This window comes from Patella vulgata, chromosome 4, assembly GCF_932274485.2.
Source record: "Patella vulgata chromosome 4, xgPatVulg1.2, whole genome shotgun sequence".
NCBI lineage: Eukaryota > Metazoa > Mollusca > Gastropoda > Patellidae > Patella > Patella vulgata.
Genome location: NC_065882.2, coordinates 46705498 through 46729700, shown reverse-complemented (window position 1 = coordinate 46729700; position 24203 = coordinate 46705498). Strand labels below are relative to the sequence as shown.

The following is a 24203-nucleotide window of genomic DNA, read 5'->3' as shown; positions in this document are numbered from 1 at the left end:
TTAGCCCAGTCGGTGCAGAAATGTAGGACATTTAACTTCATTTCATTTCTTATATTAATCATAATAGAAGCAGTTGTAAAATAATTTTTCCTCTCAGGTGCTTTGATAATCAATGATTTAAGAATTGGAGGGAGCAGTGGTGTAGCGAAGATTTGAATTATGGTGGTCTGCGACTATGTAAAGATATGGTCCATAGAGTCGCAGACAGTCATGACACCCACACATGATCATTGAATACAATAGTAGGGTGCCCCACAATAAATAAATATCTCCAAATATCTTGACAATTATACCAAGCCTAAATCAGTTTCGCACATTTATAGTCACTAAATAAACGGTTATTTATGACCATTTAACCATCTATAAATAATAGACTAAAATGGTTAAGAGTGTCAGCCTTAACATCTGGGCACTTTTAAGTAAAAAAAGGGGAAAGGGGCCCTTGTTTTAAAATTATTCTTGTTTAACCAGTCTACAGACCATTCTCTGTCTGATTGACAGATTGGGATAATCAAGAATACTTTTTTACGAAACATAACAGAAAGCTGGGAACAAGAAATTGAATTTAGAAACATGCACGTTAGGCAACTCAACAATTGTTTTAAGAACCTTGTAAAAGTAAAATGAAACTACTGCTAGTATCATGTTCTTGCCTAACCCGAGTGTTTCAGAGATATTATTTGTACTAACGGTATAGTTAATGATAAAGCAATTTAAAAAATAAAACAAATGTAATTTCTAAAGCTGCTGTAATAACTAAAAAGCTAAATATTACTTCTCAGAGCTATTCAGAATCGTCAATAATAGATTTTTTTACGGGCTGTAATAGTTGAGAGATGTGTAGAATTTCACGTCTGATGGCTATTTATAGACTCGTAGACTCTTGTGCTGAGTGTTATCGCACCGCGTGACTAGCCAGAAATCACTTCGAGACAATCCACTGAAGCATGCACATTCGCTGTGTCGAGTTGAACTTTCAGTAGGGGAAATTTTGGTTGCATGGGGCACCCTAACAATGGTCAATCTAATGGTCCTCCTGCAGAAAAGTTTTAAGGGGCATTTCCATTGATTTATTTTCTGTGAGGATGGTGGGGGTGTCTTGGCCACTAAATACACCGCTAAAGGGAGTGGGATTTGTGGTAAATCTTTAGAAAAGGTATTTTGATGCAACAATCTATACATGACATCACATACTACATTATGTTTTAATACACAAATAAAAGGCTCTAGCTTTTGCTAAGTAGTCTTGTTGTTTCTAGTATTCAGTTGGAATCTTAGTTTTGTTTTTGAAGAAAAAAGAAAATAATTGGAGGCAACCTAGGGATTATGTTTTCTTGTTTCACTATTCCTGGGTAAGTCCTAGGGTTTCTTATATTTATTTTATTTAAATTACCATGGTTAGGGTTATAAATGAAATGAAATTTGGTTTAATGTCTGCACACTGCATGGTGTTGTTAGCCCAGTTGATGCAAAAAGTAGGACGTTAAACTCCATTTCATTTCAGTTCAGTTCATTCCCCCTTAATATTTTGAAAGTAATATTACTAATAACAGTATTGATCTTGCCCTAATTCTCTTCTCTTAGTCTCAAAGTGATTTGACCTTAATCAAAGAGGTTTATATCCTTTAAATTACTTCAAAGCAAGAAATAGATTACAGTTGTATTTCAAATCGATCATATATAGGTCTGGTAGGCGTATGCAGAGGAATGGTTTTATGAATCCGCATTTTAAAAAAAAAGGACAAGATCGATTTTTCAAAAAAATAATAGATCTTTAGGGGAATTTTGTAAAAATATAGACTTAAATATTTTTGTTGAAATGGCCATTCTATCAGATATTGGAATACACTGGGGATTTAAATGGGGATTCCATCTGCTAAATCTCAATACATTAGCTTTAATATCTTCATTATTATCACATTTTCACACATTAAATACACGTTAATTTACCCCAGAACCCAGTTTTGTAATGATATCAACTGTAAGTGTATTTTATATAAGCTTATATAATTATTGTTGTTTATCACAATCTAAAAATTTAATGAATGTTTAATATATTTTAAAAAATAGATTACTTTCTTTCTGTCTTACTTTCACCACTTTTCACAGGCTTTTTTTCTTTGCTGATCAGGTCAGCGTAAAATGAGTGTTGCAGCTTTGTGAGAAGATTTGATGTGGTGTGAAATCTTTTCAAATTTGTAAGTATGCTGCACTTAAAGATGCCTTCCCACGAAATGGGGTTTAACGTCCTACTGTTCTGCTCCAACTGGGCTAATGAAGACGGGCATATGCCATACAGTGTGCTATGAGGGAAATTTGCCCGGGCAGCAGCACTATGGCCTACTCTTATATTAAATTCCAACTGTCAAGGGATCTTTTACATGCACACCACTGTATACACAGGACCTGTTTTTTTGCCCCATCTGAATGACTAGACACCTGTCCTTGTCAGGCCCTCCATCCTGTACCACTGACAAGGGGGAACCATATCGGAAAATCCCGATGAAGGGATCATACATGTGACCTCCAGGCTAGCGAGACAGCCTTTTACCCACTGTGGCTCCCATTTTGTATATGGAAAGTACAGAAGCCTAATCTTATTAGAAAATCCTTGTTTCCCAGAAAAAACAACCATGGGCTGTGGAGAGGACAAAAATGTAAGGGTATCACTAACTGGCAACCTGTCAGTTTGTTGTCTTCTCAAGTGATGTAGGGGACGCTTCATATCTGTTAAATCAATAACTAGCGATTGTGAGGGCCTGGCAAAGAACTGCGTCTAGCCATTCTATAACGCCGCTGTCTTGGCAAAAGTAGGACGTTAAACAGTTTAAAGACCCCTATGTGGAAGCAAATTATGGAAATAAAATTGAACCATATGTTAGTCCCGAAATGACCTAGTTTGTGTCGAGTGGACGTTAAACCCCATTTCTCTCTCTCTTATTGTTTTTGTTAAAGTTTTTAAGCTTTCATATTACGTATGAAGCTTATTGTTTCTGTTAAGATTATTAGTTTTTATACGACTACATAGTATAAAAACTATTGGGGTTTTTTTTCAGATTATATTTATTATTTTTTTTTTCCATCGCGTTTTTGGAAAAAGTACTAATTCTACAGAAATAAACTCTATACTATCCAATAGGTATTTAGTTGGAATGGTAAAAGAATAACTAAAACTTTAAAAAAATGATAACAGGAAGTGACGTCATCGACAAAAATAGACCAATATTAGACACCAAAGGAAACTGTTTTGTTTTTCAACCAATTTGAATGCGGTTTTCACGAATTTGTAGCTGTTCGTATTTCTCAATTTTTTACGTTCGGGCATTGTAGCAAGGATGCCACAAGTTCAATCCCAGTGTTGGCTATTTAATTTTTGTTCTTAATTTTATGAAGTCATGAAGTCAGTTAAGTAAGTAATTGTTTGCCATCAAATTTATATGACATATCTTTTGTCTACATGCCGTCTTCTTTGAATACCAGTAAAGCTACAGCTAACGTGTCCTGCTGTTTTAAAGTATAAGTAAAACGATTGTCTCATACTTTAAAGATATATGGTTGTCATTTACAACGCTAGAGCCTTTTCTAGATTTGGTCAGCCAAAATGAATTTCAACGTGTTTGAAAATCTAATCTTACTTTTATTTTTCAAAAGACCTGTGGTGGCTCAGTGAGTAATGCACTGCCTGTCTAACCAGGAAGTTTGCTACCGGTATTGACCGAGAGAGTTCCTCGTGCATTCCTCCTTGTTCCTCCTGTTTGAGAATAGTTTTAGTTAAGCTTTCATAAATTTCATATAAAAGCTTATTGTTTTTGTTAAGATTATTATTATTATTATTTTTTTCTTTCTTTTGTGCGTTTCCTGCAAATAGGACTTCTACGAATCTAACCATTGGATCTTTCTGAAACTTTTACCTACCCCCCCCCCCCCCCAATAAAAAATAAATGGGTGGTAGCTTTTGATTAAAATCACTTAATTTTACGAACAAAGAAATTGACCTACATACCTAAAACTTGGTGACTTTTTGATCTATTTTACTAATTCTTTTTTCTTTGAGTACCTTGAAACATTTTCTTCAAATCTGCTATTTTCTAATTTCGCCAATTACATCATTGACATTTTGTCCTGGAAGTAAAACCAAATTGACGTAATATTAATAAGATTTTCATGAAATTTGGAATGTAAGTAGACCTCATTGATCCAATTTCAACGATCTCATTAGAAATTTTCTAAATTATCTCCCCTTGGAGAAATTAAGGGACTAAGTTTTGAAAAAATCGAAAAAAAGTAGGTCAGAATGCCTTGAATTTTTTTTCTGTAGTAGCTAAGAAATTACTGATGCATACACAAAATATGGTGTTTGTCGATCGAACCGGAAGTGCCACCATTTTGAAACATGAAAAATCCCTGATCCCTAAGGCTTTTGCAATATTTTACTTACAGACATGGGAGTTACATTTTCTGAATCCTTGAAAGAATGGCTAAAAATTTATCGAAGCAGAATTTTTATTTTTGTCAACTCGATGGTCACCATTTTGAATTGAATATGAAATAAAGTGAAAAATCCACATGAAATTGATCGCAATAGGCCGTTGTTTGAAGAACACCTCTTCAATTTCTGAAAGGGTCGAATTTTTGATGTTTGACAATTTCAAAATTTTGATTTTCGCCTGTGACCTTTTCTTCCCGACAAAGGTGTTAACACGACAATTTATTTCCTTAATTTTCAAAATTTACAAATATGACCTAAATATTCGAACAGCTGGGGTAAATCTGATTCCAAAAATATTACTTACATTCAAAATTATATCATTTCATTTTTCAATATTTTCCCGCCATTTTTTATTATTTTTCCCACTATTTTAATTAAATTTTCTGATCCATCTGATTTTTTAAAGGACTTGATCAATTTTTTTTAAACTTCTGGAACTGGAAGTCATCGGATTACAGCAATACAAGTCTCAGTTATTTCCTTTTATTTTTCAGTTAATATCTGATTGACTTAATTTATACACAGTGTTTAAGGTCATCAGACAAAGAAGCCTAGTTATTTTCACCAATTTCCGATAATTACTGCCCAAGTTATGGCCCTTGATCACTTTCAAAAATCTTGTGGACACTCTCAGTTAATATCTGATTTACTTTAAATTTATACAGTGTTTGAGGTCATGAGAAGAAGAATCCTATTGATTTTCAACGATTTCAGATAATTACTGCCAGAGTTATGGCCCTTGATTACTTTGAAGAATATTTTGGATGCTCTAGAGGCTGAAGTTAATATCCGATTGACTTTAAATTTATACACAGTGTTTAAGGTCATGAGACGAAGAAACCTATTGATTTTCAACGATTTCTGATAATTACCGCCAGAGTTATGACCCTTGATTACTTTGAAAATTCTTTTGGATGCTCTAGAGGCTAAAGTTAATATCTGATTGTTTACGGTCATGAGACGGAGAAGCCTATTGATTTTCAATGATTTCCGATAATTACTGCCAGAGTTATGATCCTTGATTACTTTGAAAAATCTTTTGGATGCCTTAGAGGCATATCCGATTGACTTCAAATTTATACACAGTGTCTAAGGTCATCAGATGAAGAAAGTTATTGATTTTCAACGATTTCTGATAATTACTGCCAGATTTATGATCCTTGATCACTTTGAAAAATCTTGTGGACGCTCTCGAGGCTAAAGATGATATCCAATTGACTTTAAATTTATACACAGTGTTTAAGGTCATCAGATAAAGAAACCTATTGATTTTCAGCAATTTCCGATAATTCCAGGCAGGGTTATGGCCCTTGATCACTTTGAAAAATCTTGTGGATTTATCATCTGATTGATTTTATATTTATACACCGTGTTTATGCCTATATATAATCGTTTCGATTGACTTTAGATTGACACACAGAGTTTAAGGTCTTGAGATGAACTAGTATATTATTGATTTTCAATGATTTTTGATAATTTGAACAGCTAATTTCATGATATTAAATGTTTTGTATACTAAACGTTAGCATCATTAGCATGAGCCAAACAAATTCTAATTTTCTGATAATTACTTAATGAGTTGTTACTCTTAATCAGATTTTAGTGTAATATAAATGTTCCATTACTGAAAAAAGTAAAAATATGCGACAACTCTTGTTGACTGCCCGAACGATTTAGCTGCTGTGGGCGTATGTTTCGTTGCCAGTCAACCTATCTTTAACCGATTTCAATAATTGTTTTTTCTTGTTGAGATTCTTTAAAAAACCATTGGTTTTTTGTTGGTTTTTTTTTGTCGATTTTAGTCAGAAGTTGGAGCCAAAACTTTGCATTGGGGCAAACATTCTACCAACGTAGGCAGAGTTGGCCACTGTGCAATGAAATGTTAAATATAAATTGGGTAATTTTTGACAAACAGGAAGTATTTAAAGGATGGGACAAATAATAATTTCAGATATCCCCATATCTCGGTTATTTCTCAACGGATCTTCTTCGGGTTTTCAATTTTGGATTCTTTGGACAAATCCCATAGGGGCTCTGACTGACAGTTTTTCGAAATTCGGAAGTTCGCTCGATTAGTTTTAGCATCAAATATTTGCGTGAGTTTTCTTCAGCATTTTTTTGACATTCAAGATGGCGCATCTCTGTCACTATTTGAGGTATCAAGTTGAAACTTGATAGGAATAAGTAACACATTGATGCCTTCAAAATGGCGCATTAAAAAACTTTGTGATGGCTTCCGGAAACTTCTGGAATTTCTGAGTCCTTCCGATTTCCTGTACGTGGATAATTCTCTCCATGGTGGTGTTAGCCCCAGATATTATCTTTCATTTTCAGAGACCTTGTTCAATAACATTTTCAAACATTTGGCCGCCATTTTGGATTCTACAAAAAACCTTCAAATCGATATTCAGCTGCCATTTTGATTCCGATTTTCGAAAACTTTTTTATTGTTTTGAACCTACTCCAAATGGCAACAATCCTTAGGGAGCAGATTTTTGAATTTCGATTTTGTTTACTTTCGGTTTCACTATGAATTTTGTTCGACTTTTTACCTTCTAGCTTGTGATCTAACCTTTCAATATTTGACCTTTGTATGTATGATGACCTTGATGTCTACAACATTTAATATAAAAAAGGTGAGTCGAGAAGTAAAACTTTTTTTTTTTTTTTAAGAGATCAAAATGACAGGTTTTTTTCCACTTTAGTAGGTATTGGATGTTACTATACTCAATAATTCATGGTGTAACTTGATTGTTGACGTGAAGGCGTGCGTGACCTGACGTTACATGAAGAAACACGTCAGTACTCTTTGGAGTTTTATTTCATTTCATATAATTCTTGTCGTCTTTGTATGAGCAGCTGATGTGTTGAATCATGGGATTTCTTTTTTGTCCTATCCAGATGATTTGGCATACTTTCCTTGTCAATTCTATTAATGTTTGGATTTTTCAAGACAGCTTCTCTTAATCCATATCTGAGTTTGAACCTGGGACAGTGTAGTTTCCTAATCGTTTGACTAATTTTGTCCCCTACTTATTTAAGACATGACTTTCATATTTAAAGCAAACAACATTTGATAGACATGTGTTGGTGGGATGATTGGTCTTTTGGGTGAAGCAGACGGATTCTACTGTTCTTTGTTAGTGGTGTGTATATCTTGATATAATTAATATTTCACTGTCAATAACTTTTTATGGAAAATTATGCACTATAAAACATTCTTTGTCTTTGCAATGCGGTTTGATTTGATGAGAAACATGCTTGCATCTTAACCAAGGGCAGGTGGCCAGGTTGCTTGCTAACTGTTAATACTGAAATTCCTGCCTAATATTCCTGCCACACAGCTGGTACACATATGAAATGCTGTAGAATTCTAAAATTTTGCTAATAATAAATCTATCCTGTCAGGAGTTATGTGTAAAATTTACATAATTAAGGGAATGAAAAACTCATATCAGGCTTGCATGCACATAAAAAAAAAATCAAATGAAAATTTAATGACCGGCATATATTTGAATACATGGTGATTTTGAAATATATGTAATGTATCATTATTATGAATATAAAACAGTAAAATATTGAGACTAGACATGATTAAAGATCGAACATAAAATAGATGCAGGAATTACAGGCTTTTTTTCCAGATTTTCTTGGCAGAATATTTGTTCTTCTTCTTGTGGGCTACACTCTAAAAAAAAAGCCTATGGCTCCACCATTTCAAGTACAATCAACATGGAACTTGACTCATATGTCCATGGGACAACTGCGCATTGATTGAAGGACTTTGATTTTTGATAATATGACCTCAAAATTCCAAGATGGTGACGATGACATCATGCTCAGTTCCTGGCCTATATACTACTATCATACTTGTTATGATGGGTGTGACTCTTACATATATCATGTTTGGATCTAGGGTCACACTCACAACTTCTATTTCTTTCTTGCAGGCTTTTTAAGAAATAAAATCGATTTTTGCTACTGAAGGATTATAATATCAGGGTATATAATTTGCTTTTCAAGCAATTTAATTATAACTTATGTTAAATATTGGAATTTTATGGCATGCAGATTATCTGATATGCTGATTTTTAAGCCATATATTTTTTCTTTGTACTTCGGTCTATCTAGCTGTAACTCAGATAGTTGAAGGTAAAATTAAGGCAGCAAGAAAAGAAAATATATACCCAAAATTAGGATCATCTCAAATGTGATATGGGTGCACATTTAGAGAACCTGTTGTTACACACTAAATAATTTTATTAGTGTGATGAGTGAAATGATAACAACAGGATTATTCTATAACATTAAGTCAGACTAGGTCATCCAGGTATTTTCTTTTTATACAAAAAGATTGTACAAAGGATATCCTCAATTAAAATAGAATTATAGACAATCCTTATTCATGAACTTGATCATGTGCCATCCAATTGAATTTGAACATACTTAATCAAAAGAAGATTATAATATTGATGGAAGTTATAACAGGATTAATAAGATTACCATATCACCTTTGTCATAAAGCTAATCTTTTAGATCAGATAGTCTTTGTGTAAAAAGAATTAATGATTGCAGGTTTTTTTTTTGCCAATAGAATTATTATTGCTTCAGGTGATTTCCATGTATCAAGGCGACCATTGTGTTCCATATAATGGTTGCCATAGTGTTTGTTGCAGTTTCTTCATATTCTTATTGGATTTAATCTGAAATGTAATTCTTGATATTGAAATTATTTAAGCTGTGTATACAGATTTTCAAATAAAAAATAGATTTGTAACATGAATTGAAATGCATTATTCATTGTGTGTTTTGTATTAATGTTATGAGATTAAATGCGATTATTTTCAAATAACTGTCATATCCATTAAATTTAAAAGTAATCTTTGCAACAGCGAACTTGTTTATATACCAGTTGAATTATGTGTGTAATATCATGGAAAGAGGATTTAAAACCTATTTGTGGATATTTTCGGTTTATTAGGGTTTTACACTGTGTAGCTTGTGTGAAACGCTATTGTTTTTGTTAAAATTATTCTTATTAGGGTTTCACACTGCGTAACTTTGAAACACTATTGTTTTTGTTAAAATTATTCTTCTTCTTATTATTATTATGAGGTTTTTTTCCACTTGAGGCTATCTCGGAAACTACTTTTCGGATTGATTCAATGTCTTCGGTTTTACTGGGAAAGTGGGTGTGACTTAGAGATTAAAGCTATTTCGAACGTTCTGCGAAAATGCGATATGTCCGAAATCACCAAAGTTGTTGTTATTTTAAATATTGCCGTAATATTAACAAAAGTGGTAGGATTTTAACATTTGATACATTTTGACATAGTACGTTGTTGAGGATTTACGTAATTTCTTAATCTGTTTTTATTTGATATGACAGTTGGTTGGATCCGAAGAGCAGTTCTTCATATCAATTGCCCTTTTTCGAATATCATAATAACGTTGTTTACATCGTGCGTGGCCGTAATAGCGGTAAACGGCTTTGTTGTAGAAAATTCTTATGACACGTGAGCAATACGTGAATGATTAACTATGGACCGCGTCACTCCCACATATTAATTTACTGTTATTGTTCTACTACCAGACACACATCTTTAATTATCAACACTGAGTATAATCTGTTGACGACTATGTATACAACTCTATAACACTAATCATGAGATTAGTGGCCGTACAATTGAATAGTTACATATTGGAGGTTGATCGTAGCCATGTTTAAAAATTGGGTTTTGAAAAAAAGGCTCTCTTTCCGGAGTGCAAAATGACCGTTGGGTCAGATATAGTTATGGCCATTATCCATAGCCCTAGGTCTTGACCGACATATACGGCCGACATGGAACCCATGTATGCAAGGGTTACCAACTTTATTTCCTGGTCTTATGAGCGGAAATCCTTAAAAAAGCCATGCTTAACGTAGTTCACTACATATGGTTGATTTGGTCTAGCATGTTTCTTCAATTCTACGTAGTGTAATGGAGAATAGATGGGTACTTTACGAAATTTCCTCTCTAAAGTACTGCGTGGACTGAATCCACCTTCATTTGGGTGTGACCTTTCTCAAGGTACTTCTGGATAATGACAACATTCCTCTGGACGGCAGTGGGCAATAAAGCATTCAATAAAAATACATTTCGATTTTGGTATCCACAGCTGTCCCTAAAGAGAATAATTTCCTCAACCCCAGGCTCAATTAAGGTATGCACATAGCTTTGAATACATGATGCAAAACTGTGTGAGGAAAGACTGCCCTCCCCCTCATGCCAGAAATAACAGTGAACATCCTTAGTTGCCAAGTTATGTGTAGTAAAGTTATGACAGGGAGTTTAGTTTTGTAGTAAACAGCACTGGCCTGAATAGATGGACATATGAGTACCGACTGCAGATCCATGGTTGAGACTTTTATTTTGTTGTCAACTAAAGCTCGCTCCTGATCAAGAAACTTTTCATTTCTCATTTCTTTACGTTTAACATGAACTGCGTAATTGTCATCTCTCACATTCCCTGTTTCATGACCAACACAAATGTCGCATTGGTCCTTCTTTGGTTGATATAAGGACAAACTGGCCACCTGTACTTGGCCCTGTCCCAACCTGCCCACCTACAGTAGGCCATGTCCCCACCTGTCCACCCATAGTCAGCCCTATGTCATCCTGTCCACTTTCACTAGGCCCTGTTCCAACCTGTCCACCCATAGTCAACCCTGCTCCAACCTTTCTACTTACACTAGGCCATGTCCCAACTAGTTCACCAACACTAGGCCCTGCCCCAACCAATTTTCCTACTGTATGCCCTGTCCCAACCTGTTCACCTAGTGTAGGTCGTGTCCCAACCTGCACGCGCTCCTACTCTAGATCCTGTCCCAACCAGCCCACCTACTCTAGACCCTGCCCCGAACTCCTCACCTTCTATAGGCCCTTCGCTATCAGTATCACTATTGCTGTAGTCGTATTTTGATTTCTTCTTTTGTTTCCAGTCTGGATCATTACTACTACTGTCTAAATCAGATTCACTATCACTGAAATTGTCATCACCCTCCTCACACTTTTTCCGATTGTCAACACACTCTTTTTCTTTTCAGCATTTTTAATCTTTTCGAGAGCCAAATGTAGTAATTTTTTCCCTCAGGACGACATGTAATAATTGTAAAATCAAATAATTTTGCAAAATTATAACCAAAACATAAAACATGAGATACATTTTAATCAACCAGTTTATTCAAAAATCACGTTGACAAAATCAAGATCAAAATTCTTGTATAATATTTTACTTTGTTAATGGGTCTTCCATGTCAAGTGGACCAAATTCCGGAAAGTTGGGAACATGACCCCCTCCAAAAAAATTATAAAAAATATATGTTACAGTACATGGACTTAAGTTAACAAATCCAAAATTATACCTCTCTAGGCCGAAAATTCGCTGAGATATGGCCATTTGAAATTAGGGTACTAAAACGGATCATAAATTCAGTAATTTTTTTCAGTTTTTTGGGTGCTTTAAACTCACATTTCTAATAGGAGTAGAACTCTCTAATTTTGCAATCTAAGACAACTTTTGGTGTAGATTATGAATTTAGCATCACACGCAATGTGCGATTCACACAGTTCGTGCCCAGGTGGCAAAATGTGGAACAAATGAACTATTCACTCTTTTTTTTCAGGATTCCCACAGCCACTGGCAAAGTCAAAATTGCATACGCAACCTCCAAAATTGGCATAGTTAATGTCGGTTTGTCTTTTATCAATTTACAAAAAACTCTTGAGTCGATGGGAATACTTTTCCAAATATTCAGTCACGAAATTCAATGCACACTGAAAACGTACAAAATATACCCATTTTCACCTTTAATTTTGCCCATGTGGGACAGAGGTTAAAATTCTGAAAAAGCTTGATAATAAAACTTCAAATACCCTACTATAACATACATCAAGTCCATCTTGTGTATTTGATGGCTTATATTTTTAATTGGCACTTGAAATCTGTGCAGTGATGGAAGTTTTAATGGCTGTCATCAAAATTGTTGACTTTTTACGTTGATTATAAAATTACATGTTTAAATGACCTATACCCGTCAACGTGTCTATTTAGAGTAAATGTTTGCGTAGATTACGAATATGCAATCAATTTGGATCTACATTGTATTGTTCTAATTTCTATTTGGCTCCCAAATGAGAAAAAATTGGTTATTCCGCTTTACAAATTGGAATATTGGGCTTTGACAGTCAGTTTAAAATTACTTCTGAAAGACTTAGGCCCCTCATATTTGTCATTTTAGAGCAACTTAGAATAAGAATACAGACTCATTTTGGCTACAGGGAGTATAGTTTCAATTTAATTTTGCTTTCAAACACAGGGAAAAGTTTGTTTTGTCTGCTTAGAAAGTTGAAGTACAGTAATGTTGTTACACTATCACTGAACACTTGAAAACTAAAGGCTGCAATTCTTAACGCATGGTCTTGAAACTTTGTGCATACTTATTCCTTATACCCTAAGGATGTTTCCTATTGTTTTTGGTGCTTGCCCAACCTGGGTCAGAGTCACACCTGAATTTTCTTTGTGTGTCTGTGTGTTTTTTGCCTACATGCCGCAATTCTTAATGGATTGTCTTGAAAACTATTCATATATATTCCTTATACCCAAAGGATGACTGTTATTATTTTTGGTGCCTGCCCGACCCCCAGGGGCATAGCAACACCAGATTTCAGTGTTATCGTCCACAGGTTGCAATTCTGAACTTTTGGTGCATGCCCGACCCCGGTCACGCTCCACTATGATCCATTCAGAATTGCGGCCTCGAGGCGATAAACATAAAAAAATGGGTGTTGCTATGACCCTGGGGGTCAGGCATGCACCAACAATAATAGCGGTCATCCTAAAGGTATAAGGAATAAGTATGAAAAGTTTTCAAGATGATCAAAACACACAGACACACAAAGAACAAATAGGCATGGCTCTGCCCCTAGGGGTTGGTCATGCACAAAAAACAATAGCAATCATTCTTAGGGTAAAAGGAATAAGTATGCACAACTTCAAGACAATCCATTAAGAATCGTGGCTTGTAGGTGACAAACTGACACATGCAAATATTGAGCGTGGCTCTCTGACCCTGGGGGTCTGGCACGCACCAAAAACAATAGGGAACATCCTTAGGGTTTAAGGAGAAACTTTTATACATAGTTTCAAGACGATGCGTTAAGAATTACGGCTTGAGGTGTCTAAAGATAGTGAAACTACATAAGGTCATACTTCAACTTTCTAAGCTGACAAAACACGTTTCAACTGTTTTTAAAGCAAAACTTAATTGAAACGATACTCCCTGGATCCCAAAGAGTCTTTATTCTTATTCTATGTTAAGGGTTGATCTAAAATAACAAATATAAGAGGCCTAAAACTTTCAGAAATAATTTCAATCTGATCGTCAAAACCCATTATTCCATTTGTGAAGCGTATTAACCATTTTGTTCTCATTTTGGAGGCAAAATAAAATTAGAACAATACAATGTATATCCAAAATGATTACATGTTTGTAATCTACATAAAAAGTCACTCTAAATAGACATGTTTGAGGAGTATAGGTCATTTAGAAGTTATTTTAAAATCAACGTGAAAAGTCAACAATTTTGATAACAGCCATTAAAGCTTCATCACCGCACAGATTTCAAGTGCCAATTAAAAATATAAGCCATCAAATGCACAAGATGGACTTTAATATACGGTATGTTAAAGTAGGGTCTTTGAAGTTTTATTATCAAATTTTTTCAGAATTTTAACCTGTCCCACATGGCCAAAATTTAAGGTGAAAATTGGTATATTTTGTACGTTTTCAGTGTGCAATGAATTTCGAGACTGAATATTTGGAAAAGTATATTTCCTATCGACTTAGAATCTTTTGTAAATTGATATAAGACAAACTGACATTAACTATGCCAATTTTGGAGTTTGTGTATACAATAGTGACTTTGCCAGAGGCTGTGGAAATCCTGAAAATAAAAGTGATTAGTTCATTTTGGAGGCAAAATAATAACATATTTGTAATTTACGCAAAAAAGTCACTCTAAATAGACATGTTTCAAGAGTATAGGTCATTTAGAAGTTATTTTAAAATCAATGTGAAAAGTCAACAATTTGGATACTAGCAATTAAAACTTCATCACCGCACAGATTTCAAGTGCCAATTAAAAATATAAGCCATCAAATGCACAAGATGGACTTTAATATACGGTATGTTAAAGTAGGGTCTTTGAAGTTTTATTATCAAATTTTTTCAGAATTTTAACCTGTCCCACATGGCCAAAATTTAAGGTGAAAATTGGTATATTTTGTACGTTTTCAGTGTGCAATGAATTTCGAGACTGAATATTTGGAAAAGTATATTTCCTATCGACTTAGAATCTTTTGTAAATTGATATAAGACAAACTGACATTAACTATGCCAATTTTGGAGTTTGTGTATACAATAGTGACTTTGCCAGAGGCTGTGGAAATCCTGAAAATAAAAGTGATTAGTTCATTTTGGAGGCAAAATAATTACATATTTGTAATTTACGCAAAAAAGTCACTCTAAATAGACATGTTTCAAGTGCTAATTAAAAATATAAGCCATCAAATACGGAAGATGGACTTTAATGTATGTTATAGTAGGGTATTTGAAGTTTTATTATCAAGCTTTTTCAGAATTTTAACCTCTGTCCCACATGGCCAAAATTTAAGGTGAAAATGGGTATATTTTGTACGTTTTCGGTGTGCATTGAATTTCGAGACTGAATATTTGGAAAAGTATACATCCCATCGACTTAAAATCTTTTGTAAATTGATATAAGACAAACTGACATTAACTATGCCAGTTTTGCAGTTTATGTATACAACAGTGACTTTGCTAGAAGCTGTGAAAATCCTGAAAATAAAAGTGAATAGTTCATTTGTTCCACATTTTGCCACCTGGTGGCACGAACAGTATGCATTGGACAATGAGTGTGATGCTAAATTCATAATCTTCACCAAAAGTTAGAGAGTCCTACTCCTATTAGAAATGTGAGTTTAAAGCATCCGAATACTTGAAAAAAATTTCTGAATTTATGATCCGTTTTAGTACCCTAATTTCAAATGACCATATCTCAGAGAGTTTCCAGCCTAGAGAGGTAAAATTTTGGATTTCTTAGTTTAAAGCCATATACTATAACATATATATTTTATAATTTTTTGGAGGGGGTCATGTTCCCACCATTGGTCCAGTTGACATGGAATGAATGACCCATTTGTGAATAAAAATTTAATAAAAATGACATGAACTTTTGTCCTTAATATTGTTATTAGTGTCTGCAGTTCTCAACTTATTTTCTTTCAAGATATTGCCAACTGTGCGGTTCTTTCTCTCTGCTATTATTAGTTTGCTGCTATTCATAATTTTAGTCATTCGTGAATTTGCGTCTAAAATATTTTGGTCTTTAGTCATTTGGCGAACTCAGTCTTGGATTGCTAGGTCAATAATTCAGCCCTGGTCTCCTGATCTGCTCTTTCAAATGCCTTTTGTATAATTTTCTTGGGATATCCGGATTGTTTAAGATAGGATCCAAAGTTTTTTAGGTTTAATAAGCACAGAAGTAATATAAAGCTTAAAAGACCTGGCCATTCCCCCCATTTTAATATACCAGGTCATGATTTCGTGTGTACCATAGTACAAAAAATTCCTGATAATGATAAAAAAAAATTGAACACAGCAGAAAGTCTGTGGATTCATAGACTTGATTCAGTTTGGCCTAACGATTTAAATGAGTTAAATCCAGGGGGTTTCAAAATCATTCATAATCATGCATAATTTTCCTTACTTGTAAAATTTTACCTTTATAAGCTAACCTTTCATGGTATGTATAAGTCCATGATGTCATCATTCCTATGATGTCATAACTGACTCCCGGTCATTTTGTATAGTTCTTCATCCCTGAAGAAGTTAGTATTTTTACTGACGAAACGTTGAATAAAACGATGGTTTTTTGATATTGTATTATATTAACACAAGGTACAATTTTATGGATACACAATTACTGAGTTTAATACTAAGGGACGTTTCGACGAGAATACTCTTGTCTTTATCAAGTAATTGTGTATCTATAAAATTGTACCTTGTGATAATATGTTGAATTACTAAATGCCACTCAAAGAAGATGTATTCTATTAATTATTGTATATCACATTTTCATGTGGACGTATATTGTCGTCGCCCCTGTCTGTCCGTCCGTCTGTCTACAATTTGTTTGTGGACACTCTACAGGTCACAATTTTTATTCGATTTTGAAGAAACTTAAAATATAGTTCTATCTCCCAAAGACCTTGGTTCCTTTCAATATTCGCATGTATCGGACCATAACTTCATGGATTATGGCCACTGATTGTACGGAAAATCACGTTTTTAGCTTGTGGAAACTCTAGAGATCATAATATTCATCTGATTTTGATGAAACTTGAAATGCATATTTATAACCCAAAGATCTTGGTTCCTTTTGATTGTAACTTCCTGGATTATGGCTCTTGATTGAAAAAATGTTTGAATATTTCACCGTTACACCCTAATGACGGTTGATCCGATTTTTATGAAAGTTGAAAAAATATATCTTTATAACCCAAAGATCTTGGTTCCTGTCGATATTTGCACATATCGGATCATAACTTCCTTAATTATGGCCCTTGATTGTATGAAAAATCACTTTTTGTTTAGCTTGTTCTCTATCCATCTCTTGCAAAATGTGAGCGTATCCTGCCTAGCAGCCGCTTGTTTTTTTTGGGGGTTTTTTTTTTTTTTTTTTTTAGATGCCACAGTGGCTCAGTGAGTAGGATGCCAGACGATACTTGGTTCGATTCCAGTGTAGGCCAAGAAAGTTACCCAGAATTTTCCTGCTTGTTGTATCTATGAAAACCGGACAAGGATGGGTATTTGGATGGGATGAAAACCTGAGGTCCTGGCATGCAAGCAAAAGAACCCTTAACAGTTGGAATTGGAAATAAGAGCTAGGCCATAGCACCGGTGTCTGGGCTAAATTTTCTCATAGCACACTGAATGGCATATTTCTGTCTTCATTAGCTTGGTCGATGCAGAAAGGTAGGACATTAAAATCCATTTCATGTAATTTTTTAAAGTAATGATATGGTTATTTTGACAACCCTCTGAATTTGAACAGTTTTACCGTAATATAGTAAAAAATACATGTACATCATTTGTTTTTGATTGTCTAACACCAAAAGCTGCTATATATTTTGATAATATAAGTAAGTTTACACCTAGTTTGTGTAGTAATTAATATGGTACAATTCTCTTGAAAAAAACATCTTTTCTAGCAGTGGCCATAGATTAAATCTTTGATAAATTATAATAATAATAAAGTTTATTTCATAAATGAATGTAAGAACTGGACAATGTCATTAAAAAATAAAAAAAAAAAGAATTCATTATAGGCCTACTAATGGATTGCCAGAATAAGTTATATAAACTTAATAGCTAGTTCTGTAGACTGTAGGTGGACACAACTGGACAAAGGAGACTTTTAAGATCTAAATGTAGACAAAATCATGATCATTACAACAATTTTTACTCTCATCCACAATACAGAATCTTTCTAAAAAAGACAAAGAGTCAAACCATTTCTATACATCCACATTTTTATGTGGACATATATTATCGTCTCCCCTGTCCGTCCGCCCGTCTGTCCGTCCACAATTTGTATGTGGACACTCTACAGGTCACAATTCTTATCCGATTTTGACGAATCTTGAAATATAGGTCTATCTTTTCAAAAGATCTCGGTTCCTTTCGATATTGGCATGTATCGACCATAACTTCATAGATTATGATTCCTGATTATACGAAAAATCATGTTTTTAGCTTGTGGACACTCTAGAGGTCACAATTTTGATCCGGTTTTGATGAAACTTGGAATGCATGTTTATATCCCAAAGATCTTTGTTCTTTTCGATATTCGCGCATATCGGATCGTAACTTCCTGATATATGGCCCCTGATTGTACGAAAAATTGCGCTGATTATACGAAAAATCATGTTTTTAGCTTGTGGACACTCTAGAGGTCACAATTTTGATCCGGTTTTGATGAAACTTGGAATGCATGTTTATATCCCAAAGATCTTTGTTCATTTCGATATTCGCGCATATCGGATCGTAACTTCCTGAATTATGGCCCCTGATTGTACGAAAAATTGCGCTTTTAGCTTGTGGGCCCTCTAGAGGTCACAATTTTTATCTGATTTAAAAAAAAACGTTTTAGTATATTACCGTTACACCCTAATGATGGTTGAGTTCGAATTTCGTGAAAATTAGACCAAAACTGTCGGACAAAATAGCCGCCCCTCGTACACAAATAGTGTAAACATCTGGTATATCAAGGTTGTGGACCTCCTAGAGGTCACAATTTTGGTCCGATTTTGATGGAACTTGAAATGCATGTTTTTATAAACTAAAGATCATGGTTCCTTTCGATATTCGTGCATATCGAATCGTAACTTCCTGAATTATGGCCCTTGATTTGACAAAAATTCGCGTTTTGGACTTGTGGTCCCTATAGAGGTCACAATTTTTATCCAATTTAAAAAACTGTTTGAATACATCAACTTTACACCCTTATGATAGGTGAGTTCGAATTTCGTGAAAATTGGACCAAAACTGCTGGACAAAATGGACGCCCATCATATGCAAATATTGTAAATATATGGTATATCAAGGTTGTGGACCCTCTGGAGGACACAATTTTGATCCGATTTTGATGAAACTTTAAATATATGGTTATGTTTCAAATATTTCAGTCCATTTCAATATTCGCACATTCAGACTATAACTTCCTGGATTATGGCCCCTGATTTTACGAAAAATCACTTTTTTATAAAGCTTGTTCTCTATCCATCTCTTGCAAAATGTGAGCTTATCTTGCCTGGCAACCGATGGTAGAGTTTTATAGGAGACCCCAGTTCACACGTACATTCATCTTATTATCATCATCATCGAAGAAAAAAGACCAATATTATTATTTAACTAATTTTCCATGGTGATGTATGTTGCTTTTATGTGGAGAATAGAGAAAACACAGACAAGGCACTCTATGTTACGTGTGTGTTGAAAAAAACCAAAAAAAAACCCAATATAGAATCTTTTGTGAAAAAGTTTTTATTGGCAGTCATCTTTTTACTGTATCTTAACACTTGGTTTGAATCTTACACTAATTTGACAGAAGTTTGAGGTATGGTTTTAATTTTCAATTAGGTGGTGTTTTACCAACAAGCGGATATATTATACAATAGGTAATAGCTGAAACATGGTAAAGCATTGTACTGGTCTCTAATCACATACTGATATTAGTCATGTGGCTGTACCCAATTTTTCCTTTATTAATTTTTGAAAGGCCCCTGATAAAAATATGGACAAATTTGGTTGTTAATGGAGAAAACAGGAATAGGGCATGTGGTGCAGATAAATTTTACATATTTATTAATATGGTTATTGGTGTTTTTTATTCCTGTTTTTTGCATGTGAAGGTGAACTCCCTGTCTTAAAGAATATCTGCCTTAATTTGCTTTTTCTTTCTCAGTGGTTGCTAAGCTAGATGTTATCATGGTAACATTAACAGTCTGAATATGGAAGAGAAAGCTGTTAATGATTACATCTTTAATGTATTGTTCAGTTTATTTTAGTAAGTTGTAAATGTTTCATGTCTGCTGAATGAATTTTGGTCTACATCAAAGTCATTGGTTATATGTTTTTATGGGCGAGTTGTTCAAAATAATTTTCGGTTTCTGAGACCCTTTGCTTTCTTTCTTTGTGCAAAAAAAGTGTAAGGAATGAAGATTAGAAACACAGCCACAAAAAATATAAACCTTTTGGGTAGACAGCTTCATCTTTTAAGGACACTGTTCAATTTATGCACAAACGGATGGATATGGTTGACCCATTTGGACTAAACAATGCATTTATGAAATACCAACCCTTAGACCTATTTATTCATTTCTGGAAGTGCTGTCCAAGAGGGGAGATGTGATCCCAGGCTTTAAAATAGGTTTTGATATGGTTGACCTATTTTATACTTATTTTTTTTGTAAAGGTGATTTTTACAAGTTCGCTGCTTAAGATCGCAGATATGGGATTTTTCAACACATATGGTTAATGTTAGGGATACTGAGGCAATTTGGTGATATATTTTGAACTATGAACTATTTTAGTAAGGCAAAGTATATGCAGAACTAATATTTTAGTCTATTATCAATATATTTTCTTTAGTATGAAATAAAAATGATGAAATTGTTCAGTTATAATACTGCTATATTATTACATATTAGAATTTCTTTCTAAGCTCTGATTCAATTTATTTGTACTTTCTTTTAAAAAAAGAAGCACAGATGGCTTGTAGACGGTTAGAATTTTGAGACAATACGGGTTCATTAAAATCCACGAGAAACTGATATGACAATTGGAAATATTATTTTATCTTATTTCACTCCATTACAACATATGACTAATTTCTTTTATTGTTAATTATAGCTTAAACATTGGCACTGGGCTAGTTTTACAGAAAGGTGATAATTGTTTCACCTAGACCTGTCACACTACATATCAACTCCTACCCCAACTTGTGACCTGACAGCCAAATTTCTCATTGCTTTTCCAGCTATTTGACAGAAACACTAATTTACCATTTGTTCAATTTATGAACCACTATATTGAAGTAACAGAAACCCCTTTGTGTGGATTTGTAGAATTGATGAGAGGGGATTACAAACAAAAAAACGTTGAAACACACAAAATAAATCTTAGCTTAAATTATTAAATTACAGAAAAAAAGAAGAGGTGTCAGCCACAAGTAGTTTGTAAAATCTATTATTGTATATAATACAGATGTAAATAATACATTATGTACTTGGTTGTGCTTTAAAACCAGAGTACGGTTTACAATTTATATATTATGTGTGATTAATTCTTCTGCTACTGTTTTTTTTCTCTTTCTCTCATTAATCGTTGGTGTGTGGAAGTCAGTGTTGGGTAGGATAGTTTTTATTTTTATCAAGTTGCAAGTACCTAGTAAATATTGTATAATTTCACTGCACTGTTTATACTCAGATAATACATCCTTTACTTGTACTTTAAGAAACATATTTTCTTGTCCAAATTTATCAAGCACAATAAGATTTTTTTGTATATTACAAAATGTTTCCTGGAAATAGGCATTACTGGTACAATAAATAGGGTTACTTAGTGACCTGTAACTATGTTGGTTTTTTTTTTTTTGTCCCCGCCTGTCTCTCCGTCACACTTTTTGGGACCCAATAACTTTCCCTCTAATTGAGCTAGAATGTTCAAACTTTGTGTAGGTGTTTATTAGGTGGATGTCTTGGTGGAGTCTGAAGATGCATATTTTCTGCTTAGGCTTAGCAGAGATTAGCAATTTGACTGGTTGATGCTTTGAGGCACGATAACTTTGGTTTTAATTAAGTGAGAGTGATGAAACTTGGTGTATTGTTTCATTATATCAATACCTTGACTAAGTGCGATAATGGGTGATTTCTGCTCAGGGTAAGCAGAGCAATAAGCAATTTGATTGGTTGAGACTTTGGAGCTCGATAACTTTGATTGTAATTGAGTGAGAGTGGTGAAACTTAGTGTATAGTTTCATTACATCAATACCATGACTAAGTTCGATGATGAGCATTTTCTGCTTAGACTAAGTACAGACTTAAATCTGATTGGTTGAGACTTTGAAACACAATAACCCTTCTTCTAATTGAGGTAGAATGTTCAAACTTGGTATATATGTTTATTAGGTGAATGCCGTGACGGTGTTCTATCATGCGCATTTTCCACTAAGGCTAAGCAGAGATGAGCAAACTTGATTGGTTGAGACTTTGAAACGTGATAACTTTGGTTCTAATTGGGTGAGAGTATAGATTCATTATATCAATACCTTGACTAAGTTCGATGATAAGAATTTTCTGCTTAAGCTAAGTAGCGATAAGCAATTTGATTGGTCAAGACTTTTTTGAAAGTAACAACTCTGCTGTTTTAACCGAGGTAGAATGTTTCAACCTGGTGTAGATGTTCATTAGGTGACTGAGTTAAATGATTAACATTTTCCACTAAAGCTAAGCAATTTCATTGGTCAGGGCTTTGGGACAAGGTAACTTTGATTTTAACTGATGGAGAGTGATGAAACTTAGTGTATAGTTTCAATACCGGGTACTTCAAAACCTTGACTGAGTTTGATCATGAAAATTTTCTGCTTAGACTAAGTATAGATAACCAGTTAGATTGCATGATACTTTTCAAAATAAGTGTCATCTATTTATTTAAGGATATGCGGCGGGGGACATCAGCCTCCCTGATGGCTTGTTAGACATTTTAGGGGGTTAAATTTGTGACAAAGTTTGGACTGATATCTGGACAGGCTTGTTAGTGTAGGTCTTGTTTTGCAACCTGGCAACACATGTTTTAAAGTCTACATTCAAAATACCTTTAACCTTAGAATTCTACTACTGGGAATGAGTTAGTTGTGAGAGAATACTGCAAACTTTACAAAACAAGGTTAAATTTAAGCATATACATTTTACATATCCTGTTAACAATGTTGATAACCATGATATATAATTATAATATTATCTACAACCCCTTGTTGATATAATTACACCATTAATTAATAAGCTCATTAATTAGTCAGGTGTCTAAAATCCAGAAGATGATCAAATAAACAATAGGATGTCTTTTATTGGATGTTCTTGAGACAGAAAGGAGACTGGAGTTAGTTCAGGTGAAAACTGCTTGACTTCTAAACAACAAAATTAGAAAAGAAAACATAACCTTGTATTATGATTTATTTTAGATATAATACATATTTATTTCTATAATAATTCATTGTTTATTCGTGCCTGGGTTTATTTTCACAAGATAGCACAGAAAGATCATTAAAGTTTATTGTGCAAATATGGTGGTCATTGAGTGTAAAATGTCTGCTACACCCAAATATAATAACCTTCCCTGCACACATTTATGAAGGAAGACTTAAATCGCACAAGTTTTTTATGTAGAAATAGGACAGACCTTCTATATTAAAAACATATAAAGCTTTCAGAAAGAGCAACGTCAGTTTATAAAATTTGACTAGTTTTAATTTTGGGTATACATTTTGACTGCTGATTCTAGTCATATGTGCAGCAGGTATGTAGAATAAAATATAGTGCCATCGATCCCAAAAGGCAATAAAATGAAAAATTAGTGTACAGGTCTTTAGTAGTAGGAGGAAACTGGAGCACCTGGAGAAAACCCATCAGGATGGGCAGGTGACCCTACTCCTTGTTTACGTACAAGCTTGGGATCAAAACCATGCCGCTCGATTCAATGACAGACCTTATGTATAGAGCAGGCATTAGACAACTCAACCACCCAACCACCTAAATTAGTGTAATAGTGCATGAAACATATTTCTACTTTTGTGCTGAAGGCTGGAAAAAAAGACCCTATTTTCAATCAATACATTTTCATTATATTATTAAAATGTGAAAATTAAAAAGGCATTAAAAACAACTGAAATTTTGTCCCTGTTCTTGCTTTATATTCATCGATACTTTTGTTGTGCATATTGTGTTTGAACATTGTAGAAGTCACATATTTTTTTTATATGCAAATTTTGTGGATCCCTTTACAGTTAAAATGATGTGTACAATAATTGCT

General features: G+C 34.0%; 1 long non-coding RNA gene across 1 annotated transcript in view; it reads right to left on the bottom strand.

Moving 5' to 3' along the window:
* LOC126817622 (uncharacterized) overlaps positions 1-24203 on the bottom strand; it is an 82265-nt gene that overhangs the window by 8109 nt on the left and 49953 nt on the right. Inside the window, exon 2 of the long non-coding RNA XR_008787952.1 lies at positions 4004-4122. This is a non-coding gene — a long non-coding RNA (uncharacterized LOC126817622). The remainder of the gene's footprint in view (positions 1-4003; positions 4123-24203) is intronic.